We start from the raw sequence: 13,501 nt of genomic DNA on the forward strand, positions 1-13,501 counted from the left end.
ATGTATGAGCACATTGTGAGTTGTTCAATGAGGGATTTTATTATGAGCCGTATACAGGTATGTGTTTCATACAATAGTTATGTGTACATGTCAATGATAAAATAATGTGTTCTTTAAGTGACACTATGGTCACACAATTTACTTTAGCCTGCTCTAGGCACCAAACCTGCTTTATTGAGCTAAAGGTATTGGGATGGCTATAGTGTCCATTTAATGAAAACTCTACATGTAGCTTGTGGCCTGTGTTACTCTGAGACATGTTAGTATTCCACTATTCCACTTCACATCATGAATTACATTGTGTTATGTAGCAGTAATGTCAAGTATAATTGCTGATGTTTTTGTTAGTGCGCCAAATACCATGCTCCTCATCGTGTACATGAATGTGTCATGTTAAAGGATGTTGTATCGCAACTACATATAATACAATAGAGAGATCTTATCAGAGATATTCAGTTGGATAAAGATATTATTTTGAAACCAGCGGATAAGGGTGGTGCCCTTGTCATCATGGATAGAGATAAGTACAGAATGGAAATCATACGTCAACTAAGAGATGAGGATAATTATAAGGTAATTTCCTTTGATCCTACCAATATAATTTCAAAAAAGATTATGGAAAACAGTAGAACTAGCAAAAGAAAGGAGATTTAATCACAATACAACAAGCTAAATTTTTAATCAAATTGTTTCCCATTATACCAGTGTTTTACATGTTGCCCAAAATTCATAAAAATCTAAATGATCCACCAGGGCGTCCATTGTAGCGGGGACAGATTCAGTATTTCAGCCTATTGCCATATTTGTAGATAATTTGATCAGACCCCTATTGGGGAATGTCTCTTCTTATCTTCAAGACACTACAGATTTTTTGAAAAAGGTGGCATCTTTGCGATTAACACCAGATAGTATACTGGTGACTATGGATATTTCCAGTCTGTACTCATGTATCCCGCATAATCTGGGCATAGGGGGTGTCATCTATTAATTTGAGAAAGATGGAGTATATACTCCGCCTGAACGAGGATTGATCAAAGATTTATTAGAGATCATCCTATATGACAATTACTTCATGTTTAAGGACACCTTCTATATCCAGACACCGCCATGGGCTCTAATGTTGCTCCCACATATGCTAATTTATTTGTGGGGCGATTTGAGGAGCAAATTGTCTATGTTGAGGATTTGTATAGAGACTATGTACTATGTTAGTACAGATATATAGATGACCTATTCATATGGACAGGTGACTTAGCCTCGTTAAATTCCTTTGTGGACAGTTTAAATCACAAAACTGATTTTCTCAAGTTCACTATCTGCAGTAGGGAAACAGGAAGGCGCCAATAGGGTAATAACGCTAAAACCCTGAGAAACAAGTAGGTAAGGAGGATACTGATACTCACAAGCCGAGCGGCACTAAGACGTGCCTAGCAACGCAGACCGGGACCTCAACGTCGCCCGGAAGACTCACAAAGGCAGCAGCTGATCCTCAAGCCAGACCAGGTTCCGTATGGCCAATCAGGATCACTGGATACTCACACACCCTTCTCTTCATATGCCGATATCCGTACACTGGCAGAGGGACAGGTGAATAGTGATAAACAGTATTTAAAGCTCCCAATTGCCGAAAGCCATATAACACAGTCCACTGCTGGAAAGAGGAGGGAGCAAACTCCAGCAAAGTAAATTAAAACAATTTTATTAAAATGTTTTAAAAACAAAGCATCAAAGCAACGCGTTTCTCGGCTACACAGAGCCGTTTCATCAGGCTGTTATACACATTCTTAAAAGCCTGCTGCTTAAAAGCCTCCTCTAACCAATCAAAAACACTTACAATTAACACACCCCTCACCTCGCAGCTTGCGTCTCAAACAGATAGAAAATCACAGATGAACATTCACTTGAGACCTTAAATACACAGTTCATCTTAGATATTAACAATTAATCTAAACTATACTAGTCAGATATTCTTATTTGGCCAGCTGAACATTAATAGATAATGCTAGTTAATATATAAGCTTAAAATTATAGCTAACTAACTAAAAAGAACAACTAATGTGAATAACGATAAATACTAAAATCAGAATAAATAAATCAATGCATACTAAAACATCAGGCTCATTATTTAGTCTCTAAACTAATAATACTATACAATAAAATATCTCTACATAACTTAATATATTCATATCCACAAAAATAACACAATAAAATATACTTATTATATTAAAAACACAGCAAAATAATTTAATTGTGGAAAGCTGCAAGATCGATATTGGCATTGAGACCTGATGGATGTATAGTCTGGAGTCTGTAGATCCAAAAGGTCTCTCTCTGTCTAAGTCTATAAAAACGATTATAAAAGTCAGATCTTGGGATGTGTTCAATAGGAGTTATTAGCAAATAATGCCCACATAGAGATTTTTAGGCAGCTGGTTAGCGATGAATTTAATCAGTTGCCTAAAGGTATCAATAGCAAAGGGAACCTTTTTGGGAATGAGAAACGTGCTTTAGAAATTTTAAAAAACAATAAATCCATTTTGATCAGACAAGCCGATAAAGGCGGAGGGATCGTCATTCAGGATCTTAGGGACTACCTTTTAGAGTCTGATAGGATCCTGAATGACAAGAATTATTATACTAAAATGACCTTCGATCCTACTTCCAAATTTTTGGTGACTTTAAGAGATCTAGTGGAAGGTGCGTATAAAGAAGGAATTGTTACCAAAAAAGAAAAGGATTACCTTATCCCCATTGAGCCAAATCGTGCATTTTATTACCATCTACCAAAGCTGCACAAAGATCCCAGATGTCCCCCCGGCCACCCGATAATATCGGGAATAGGCAGCTTAACGGATAATGCTTCATCATATGTTGACTTCTTTCTGCAGAAATATGTTGTCGGTCTCGAATCTTATATACGAGATTCTTCAGACTTAATAAATAAACTAGAACAGATTAATATCACACAGGACTTAATTTGGATCACGTGTGATGTCCAAGCTTTATATTCTAATATTTCACACAGTCTTGGACTACAAGCGGTTTCTAGTTTTTTGGAAACAGATATGTATTTACCAGATACTCAGAAACAATTTATTTTGTCATTAATATAATTTATCTTACACCACAACTATTTCATCTATCAGGATGAATACTACCTCCAAATTAAGGTGACAGTCATGGGTACCAGGTTCGCCCCAAGTTATGCTAATCTTTTTATGGGGTCATTCGAACAACAGTACATCTATGACTCTGCATTTGGGGCGAACCTGGTATACTATGGCCGTTATATAGACGATCTGGTGGTTGTGTGGAAGGGTGATAGACTGCTAGCTGAAGATTTTGTGACACATCTGAATAGTAACAACAAGGGCTTAAAGTTCACAAGTACAATAGATCCCAATACTGTTGTATTTCTGGACTTAGAGCTAAGTTTCATTGAGGGTAGAATATCTACCAGTACTCATTTCAAGCAGGTTGATTGCAACAGTTATTTGGACTTTAGGAGCAATCATCATCTACCTTGGAAAAGAAATGTACCATATGGGCAGTTCAAGCATGTTCGCAGGAACTGCAGCAGTCTAATAGATTATGAGATACAGAGTAAAATCCTTAAAGACAGATTTAAAGAGAAAAAATATCCAGAACACATTATCAATAGTGCCTATGACAGGGCAAAAAATGACGATAGAAATAATTATTTTGAAAAAAAGATAGCAAATACGCAATCTCAGGTTGGTCTTGGCAATCGGACCATGTTTATTACTGAATACAATTGTAATCACAGTATAATTAAAAAGAGTATTATGAAACATTGGAAAATTCTATTAAAAGACCCCATTTTAGGTCCATTGTTAGATAAGAAACCCACTATTGTTTATAAAAGACCACCTAATTTAAAAAGGATTTTGGCACCTAGTAAAGTGGTTAAAACTTAACTAACAAAAATATGAATAAGGCCAACGACACTATCTGTAAAATACAAAGAAAAGGCAGTTTTAAATGTAATCATAAAAAATGTAAAATGTGTGACTTTATAACACATAATGTAGATACTTTCAAATCAAACTCAACATCTAAAATTTACAAAATGAGTAGTCGGATGACATGTGCGTCCAATTATGTGATCTATTTATTGTCCTGCATTTGTGGGTTTCAATATGTAGGGCGCACCTGCAGACGCTTGAGCGTAAGGTGGACAGAACACTTTAGAAATATTAAAAACAACTTTAAATCACATAGTGTACCACGACATTGTAACATCAAACATAGTGGTAACTTACATTGTTTACAAATAACTCCTATTGAACACATCCCAAGATCTGACTTTTATAATCGTTTTTATAGACTTAGACAGAGAGAGACCTTTTGGATCTACAGACTCCAGACTTTACATCCATCAGGTCTCAATGCCAATATCAATCTTGCAGCTTTCCACAATTAAATTATTTTGTTGTGTTTTTAATATAATAAGTATATTTTATTGTGTTATTTTTGTGGATATGAATATATTAAGTTATTTAGAGATATTTTATTGTATAGTATTATTAGTTTAGAGACTAAATAATGAGCCTGATGTTTTAGTATGCATTGATTTATTTATTCTGATTTTAGTATTTATCGTTATTCACATTAGTTGTTCTTTTTAGTTAGTTAGCTATAATTTTAAGCTTATATATTAACTAGCATTATCTATTAATGTTCAGCTGGCCAAATAAGAATATCTGACTAGTATAGTTTAGATTAATTGTTAATATCTAAGATGAACTGTGTATTTAAGATCTCAAGTGAATGTTCATCTGTGATTTTCTATAACGTATATTCAATTTTGGGTGTGAGACAAATAACTTTTATCACTGTAACTGATCCAATGTGTTATGTGACCAAAAATATAATATGAATTTAATTAGTCATTAAAAGAAATTTGCAAGTGATAGTTATAAATATTATATGATATCAATTCGCCATCATGAATTCCAAGTGGAACGCATATATATTTTTTCTCTATGTCAGCTGTGTTTGAGACGCAAGCTGCGAGGTGAGGGGTGTGTTAATTGTAAGTGTTTTTGATTGGTTAGAGGAGGCTTTTAAGCAGCAGGCTTTTAAGAATGTGTATAACAGCCTGATGAAACGGCTCTGTGTAGCCGAGAAACTCGTTGCTTTGATGCTTTGTTTTTAAAACATTTTAATACAATTGTTTTAATTTACTTTGCTGGAGTTTGCTCCCTCCTCTTTCCAGCAGTGGACTGTGTTATATGGCTTTCGGCAATTGGGAGCTTTAAATACTGTTTATCACTATTCACCTGTCCCTCTGCCAGTGTATGGATATCGGCATATGAAGAGAAGGGTGTGTGAGTATCCAGTGATCCTGATTGGCCATACGGAACCTGGTCCGGCTTGAGGATCAGCTGCTGCCTTTGTGAGTCTTCCGGGCGACGTTGAGGTCCCGGCCTGCGTTGCTAGGCACGTCTTAGTGCCGCTCGGCTTGTGAGTATCAGTATCCTCCTTACCTACTTGTTTCTCAGGGTTTTAGCGTTATTACCCTATTGGCGCCTTCCTGTTTCCCTACTGCAGATTTTTTCACCGTTGACATACGCTACGGAAGAGCGGCCTCTCATTGGATTATCTGGACAGACCTCCACCGTGGGCGCACCTCCGTCAAGAACTTTCTTTCTTTGACTATATTTTTCTATCAAGTTCACTATGGAGCATAACATAGAGAGAGTGAGTTTTCTGGACACAATGGTGATCAAAAGAGGTGATACATTGTAATTTGACATTTTTAGTAAAGCCACAGACAGAAATAATCTATTATTGTATGATAGTTTTCACCCAACAGCCATGATCAGAAGCCTACCCTATAGCCAATTATTAAGAACAAAGCATATTGTTACAGATCCTATGAGAGTTCAGCTTAGGCTAGATCAGATGACCAATAAGTTTAAAGCTAGGGGTTACCCTGAGAGAGTTGTGCTAGATAATCTGGAAAGAGTACAACAAATAGATAAGCACTGTTAACACCTAGACAAAAGACTGATCTTAAACTTCCTGTTCCCCTGGTTACACAATATGGCCTACATAGTAGCAAATTAAGATCTATGATATCTAAACATTGGTATTTGTTACAGGAATATCCCCAAACATCTGAAGTGTTTAAATGCCCCCCACTTTTTTCATATAAAAAGAATAGGAACCTGAGGGATGAATTTGTTAGGGCGGATTTAGGTTTGAGATATCCTTTACATGTTATAATTGTGCACAATGCAATTCCCTCATTAAAGGGGATTATGTAACACATCCACATACTGGATGTAAGATTGGCATTAAAAATACATATACCTGTAACTCAAGTTATGTAATTTATTTAATCAAAAGCCCATGTGGGTTGGCATACGTGGGTGAGACCACAAAGAGTGTTAGGGATCATATTAGTCAGCACAAGGCAGCCATCAACAATGAGGATTTTGATGCCTCAGTAGCTCAACATTTTTTTGACCCATGCACATAATAAGAGTCAACTTAGTTTTCAAATTGTTGATGATGTTCCCCCTTCTAGATGAGGGAGCTATAGACAAAAGACTCTCTTCTGCAAGGAAGCAATATGAATTAGGAAATTATATACTAGTATATAGTCCTCTTGTGTACTTCCAGTATTAGATATTCTATATATAATGTATTCCCATTGTAAACATGATGGTTATAATATTGGGGATATTGGATGTGTGGGCGAGTTGCTTTGTTGAAACTACATATGAATAATTCTGTCAATATGTGTAGCATGGCTTACTAAGACGGATTGGGAATTGCATCTCTTCTAGCATATATATTCAAGATACTTTATTATTCTGCTCATTAATGTACATAAATCACCCTGCTATTGTATATAAAGTGGTGTTTAAATGTGTTTACTATGTATAGGCTTAGAAATTGAGTGAATGATTTACATGAAAGGATGGTGAGTTTGTGTTATCCAATCAAATTTGCCTAAGGGAAATTTGTGTGGACGTGAGTGCACTGCATGCAAGTTTGAATGAGGATAGGCTAGGTACCTCTTACCACATCTGCATTTTTGTGTATTCATGAGGGTATTTATTACCATTGTTATTAACAGATATGATAGTATTAAATATGTCTATTGTTTTTGTATTCATTTGGTGTGCTGAGTATTTTGTAATATTTACATATAATACAGGTGTGTGGGATGTTACTCACCACCATGATGTGCTGTGGTTGTAGCCCATGAGTCACAAGCCCCTTGGAAGTCCACAGACTGCTCTGATATTCAGGGACCTGCATATCATCTCCTGCCAGGTGTTTTATTCTATGTCCAGGGCTGGCCCACCACCTGTTCCCTTCTGGTGGATAGCTTCCTGCCCCATCTTTTCTTTGACCCGCCTCTTGCAGTCATTCCACCTCTTTTTCAGGCCCTCTACAGTCCTCCTCTGCGGGGCCACACTGTTGACAGCATCCTCTACTGCCAACCATGCAGTCTTTCTTTTTTTGCACTACCTTTGCCCTTCTCCTGCCCAAAGAGGGCACTGTAATTGTACATGATGGCCTGGACTAGGGCAACATTTTCTTCAAACGAGAAGTTTGGACATCACAGCCTCTTTTCCTCCATGGTCACTTGGCTTCCTCCCTGTGTTGTCCTCTCCCTCCTCCCCCCTTCTGTCCCCATGTGCACCCTCTGTCCCTCTCCTGGATGTGCCTGCTCTCTGGGGCTCTCTAGCATCTCTCCTCCCATCATCCCTTCTGGCTCTCCCTCTCCCCACTCCACTTACTCCATGATGAGGGGCACACTGCCCCTCCTGTCCTCTCCAATACTCCTCTCCCTGCCACTCTTCTCCCTGCCACTCCTCTCCCTTCCTCCCCTCTCCCCTCCTCCCTTCATCCCTACCTCTCCCTGCCATCCTCACACTAATCACACTACACACACTCCCACTCACTCTCAGTTCAGTCACACACAATCACAATCAAACACTCAGCCTATCACACTGTAAAAAAAAAAAAAAATATGTGAGGTGTTAAAAAAAAAAAGGGTTTTATATTTTTATATGTATGTATGCAATGTGTGCAGTCCACCAATGCAACCTAAGTAACTATTTTGTTTGCGCCTCTCTTTCTAATCTCACTAATCCTCCACTCCTGGGCCTTGTGTTGTAGCTCAACAAACAATCCAAACACACTGAAAAAAAGGCTTTATATATGAATTTGAATAGCATAATTAAGTGTAGCATTTTTTATTTTATTCCGGTTTCGTTTTGACATGTTTTATCTTAATTTGCATAAAAGTACTCTTTATTGACACTTTATGGGGACATAATACTGGCGTAAGTTACTTGCAATGACAGAAATGTGTATTTGTGCACATTTCTGAAGATCGCCAGTTTGTCCTACTTACGCCAGTCTAGCATCTAACGGCGTCGTATATGTAATACCCCGATGTGCAAGGTGAAATTACGGGCGGCGCAGGTTTCAGCGCTTCCGCTGAAGCCTGCGCCGTATATGTAATCTTGCCCCAGGTGTTACCTAGCAATAAAAAACAACATTTAAGACAGTTTTTTTCCAGGATATAAGCAAAGTATATGACTATTTTTTGCAGGGCAAATGGACTGGAATGACATTGAATTTGCAATTTCTGTAAAAAAAAAAAAAAAAAAAAAAGCAAATCACCTTGAATAGAACCCAATGTTCAGAACTTTAATAATTCATACGTGAACAATTATAGCTTTCAATGAAGCATGTGTGTAAATGAAATGGAATGTTTGCTTAAAACAGATTAATTGCTTTGAATATGAATAGTACATGAAAGTTATGCAAACCAGCATATAAAAGCATTGCCCAGGGTACAACAATAAACATAAGGGAAAACAGAATACAAGATTTAATTATGCTTTTCATATGATAATGATGCACCATTAACAATAACACAATTGAAAGACAATTGAAAGAAATTGCATTCTGTAAGAAATGTTATTTTCATTATTAGTACCCTAGTCTAGATAAAATATTAAAGGGACATGGTACTGTAATTTTTCTCCCCTTTAATATGTTCCATTTCACCTTCTGGACTATATAATATTTTTTTTAAATAACTAAGTTAACTTTATTTTATCATTTGAAATAGTTGTTTTGTCAGGTGAAAACATCTCATATGAAAATTATGAAGGGGCCAATTTATTAAAGCTTTGACTGACAATACAATGGAATCCGCTTGAATCTTGCGTCATATTCGACCCAAATTAAATCCGCCTTAATTAACAAACTATCCACATCGTCAAATGTTTAAATGTGACGTAATATATGCTCCCACGATCTCAATCCGACGCAGGTCGATGCTTGCGTCATTCCATATGTTTCTAATTCACAGTCGACTCTATTTGACCCTCTTCCCAATTTATCAAATATTCAACCGGTACGGTCGCTTCTTTTCTGCCGCAGTGTACCTATAGTTCAAACCACCACCCTTGAGGCCGCGAATGCCATAAAAATGAATGGGAGTCTGAAAACCCAGAAAGGTTATGTTAGACGCTGCAAGAGAATGAAGCTTATTACATATTTATGTAAATTAGAAAGTTGATTAAAATTGTATACTCTTTCTAAATCACACAGACAACAAAGATGCATGTTCAGTATCTAAATAATATGTTAAATAATAATATTATAAGCACATGTAATTTCAAGGGAGAGATTAATTTCAAAAGTAGTTGTAATTACAGGTAATGTCTGTCTGGCAGCAGGACTAGTAGATATAGGGATAACATTGAAATAAATACATTATATACTATAGCTAACTTCCTTTTTTGATTAATCTAATTTCACCATGTTTAACGCAAGTCCCACTGCATTTTGCACCAAATTTGAAGCAATACTTTGAACCAAATTTGACGCAATTTTCACCCCACTTTTGATTGGGAAATGCATAATCACATGACTTATTACATCAGCCAATCTGATTTAAATATACATTTTATACTATCACTAAGGAATCAAATTGCTCGAAACTTGTGCCATTGATCACTCATCAGAACTTGAAAGTGCCATTTGTTATATTGTGTATTATACTTTGAAAGTATGTATATGTGAAATTAGTATTAAAATTAAACATTGATGATGACATTAGGACATACAGTGTAATATTATTGACAATGATTATTAAAATCGATTGATGTGTGATTCAATATAATCTTAAGATGATAGCTCAAAGGGATAGTCCACCTAACATTAAACTGTCATGAATCAGATGCAGCAGAAAATAAAATCACCTCTTTACTGTCATGATATTTTCAGTGTTTTTCTTCCTTCTCTTGAATTATATTTTCATTAGGAAATGTCATCTTATATGCCAGCCAATTTTATAACACCTGTGTAGGGGGGGTGTTTAAAACTACACTGGGATCAGGAAGGGCTACACAGATGCAGAGAGAAAACTGGCCCAGCTCTTAAAATATCCATTGTTTGCAAATAAATACCTATGAAAACCTGATTACATGTTATATTCACAATTATTCTTCCTCAGAATAATAATGTATTTACACTATATACATATAGTGGTATAAATAAACACAGACATATGAAAGACAACATTGTTTAGAACAAAATAAAATGTAGGGACATGTAAATATGTCTGGAAAAGATTTCTGACATAACACACATACGTATATACACAAGTATGTGCAAAGATATATGTACAAATTATAGCATTAATAATCATTTTAAAAAGAAAAAAACATGTCATATCATGATTCTAGAAATACAAATACACATTAATGTATGTGAAAATATCATATATCAGATTTTTTTGTATAACAAATAAATAAAACAATAGGATATTATTGATTGTTTAGGTATAAATCCAGCTATTTCTTGGACATTAACAGATAATAAAATAAAAGATAAGATTTAGAGAAATGTGCTTGTTCATGGACAGTAATGATATGGTATAAATAAAGTTGGAAAAAAAGAGAATATCTGCAAATCGATGACTCTTATTTATTAACAGTCCGATGCTTTTGACAGACTTTTTAATAAATAAGAGCTTCGTATGTGGATTCACGACAGAAATGTCTGGGGAGAGTATTGACTCCAGCGAATGCACGTGATTGACACTTTGATAAATCGGCCCGAATACTGCAGTATACCCTATAGAAAATCTTTGTAAGTAAGAGGTAGCAACAGAAATCAACCACCCAGTGAGAGTTGTTTCTCAGTGCTTGGACTCAAATAAACTCATCAGCTTGCCTGTGTACATTGTCTCTTTGTAATAACAGTAACATAGCATTCAATGTATTGGAAAATGGTCCTTGAAGTTTTTACAATTGAAAATAAAATTATTGGCATTTGTTTGTAAATATAGAGATAAGACAAGGAGATCTTTTGAAATGTGTTTAACCACCACAAAGAGGTTAAACACATAGTGCTCTATTTATCAAGCAGCGGTTTCTGCTTCAGAGGCCAATCGTTCAGACTCGCCTAAAATGAAAGTTAAGAAGCAGCGGTCATAAGACTGCTGTTCCTTAACCTGTCCGCCACATTGAAATCATCCCGATCCGATAATAATGGTTGACATCTCCTGCTAGCAGCCGATTGACCACCAGTAATCAGGGGGCAGCATTGCACAAGCATTTCTGGTGAAAATAAAGACAGTGTATGCTACTGCAAATCATGTCCACTCGAAATTTGATAAATGGAGCCCATTGTATGAGTACTGCTTGGGGCTCTCATAGCACTACTGGTCCCGAGCAGAAACTGCTGCTGATCCAATCAGCAGCGGTAGTCTTATGACTCAGCTATGTCACTACAGCTGCAGATTGAATCAACATATGTTTCTGCTTGGGACCAGCAGTGTTCTGTGGCTCCTGAGAGGTATTTCTACTATGTGTTTAACCTCTTTGCGGGGTAAGTCTGCTTAGTTACAAGTGCATTTTTTTAGGAGCTAAAGACCATAGACTGTACATTTTATAACCTTATCAAAAAGAGTGTCTACAAAATCCAATGCAATAAAGTAGAAATAGCATCTAAAGATATAATTTAAATATTAATTGAAAGTTTTTAAAAGGGTTACAGGGACATTATACACTCATTTTTTCTTTGCATAAATGTTTTGTAGATGATCTATTTATATAGCCCATAAAGTTTAGTTTTTTTTTAAATGTATAGTTTTGCTTATTTTTAAATAACATTGCTCTGATTTTCAGACTCCTAACCAAGCCCCAAAGTTTTATGAGAATACCGTCAGCTACCTTCTCCAGCTTGTTCCTGTTTGTGTAAAGGGTCTTTTCATATGCAAAAGAACAGGGAGGGGGGGAGGGTATTATTTCCCACTTGCAGTGGGCTTTCCAACAACCTTTTCAACAGAGCTAAACTGAGAGATTCTAAGGCCTAGATTTAGAGTTTTGTCGGTAAGGACCCGCGTAGCTAACGCCGGCTTTTTTCTGGCCGCACCATAAAAATAACTCTGGTATTGAGAGTCCACATAAAGGCTGCGTTAGGCTCCAAAAAAGGAGCGTAGAGCATATTTAACGCAGCTTCAACTCTCGATACCAGAGTTGCTTAAGCAAGCGGCCAGCCTCAAAAACGTGCTCGTGCACGATTCCCCCATAGGAAACAATGGGGCTGTTTGAGCTAAAAAAAACTAACACCTGCAAAAAAGCAGCGTTCAGCTCCTAACGCAGCCCCATTGTTTGCTATGCGTAAACACTTCCTACGTCTGCACCTAACACCCTAACATGTACCCCGAGTCTAAACACCCCTAACCTTACACTTATTAACCCCTATTCTGCCACCCCCGCTATCGCTGACCCCTGCATATTATTATTAACCCCTAATCTACCGCTCCGTAAACCGTCGCTACTTACATTATCCCTATGTACCCCTAATCTGCTGCCCCTAACATCGCCAACCCCTATATTATATTTATTAACCCCTAATCTGCCCCCCACAACGTCGCCTCCACCTGCCTACACTTATTAACCCCTAATCTGCCGAGTGGACCTGAGCGCTACTATAATAAAGTTATTAACCCCTAATCCGCCTCACTAACCCTATAATAAATAGTATTAACCCCTAATCTGCCCTCCCTAACATCGCCGACACCTAACTTCAATTATTAACCCCTAATTTGCCGACCGGAGCTCACCGCTATTCTAATAAATGTATTAACCCCTAAAGCTAAGTCTAAACCTAACACTAACACCCCCCTAAGTTAAATATAATTTACATCTAACGAAATTAATTAACTCTTATTAAATAAATTATTCCTATTTAAAGCTAAATACTTACCTGTAAAATAAATCCTAATATAGCTACAATATAAATTATAATTACATTGTAGCTATTTTAGGATTAATATTTATTTTACAGGCAACTTTGTCATTATTTTAACCAGGTACAATAGCTATTAAATAGTTAAGAACTATTTAATAGTTACCTAGTTAAAATAATTACAAAATTACCTGTCAAATAAATCCTAACCTAAGTTACAATTAAACCTAACACTATA

Source organism: Bombina bombina, chromosome 2 (genome assembly GCF_027579735.1).
Source record: "Bombina bombina isolate aBomBom1 chromosome 2, aBomBom1.pri, whole genome shotgun sequence".
Taxonomy (NCBI): Eukaryota; Metazoa; Chordata; class Amphibia; order Anura; family Bombinatoridae; genus Bombina; species Bombina bombina.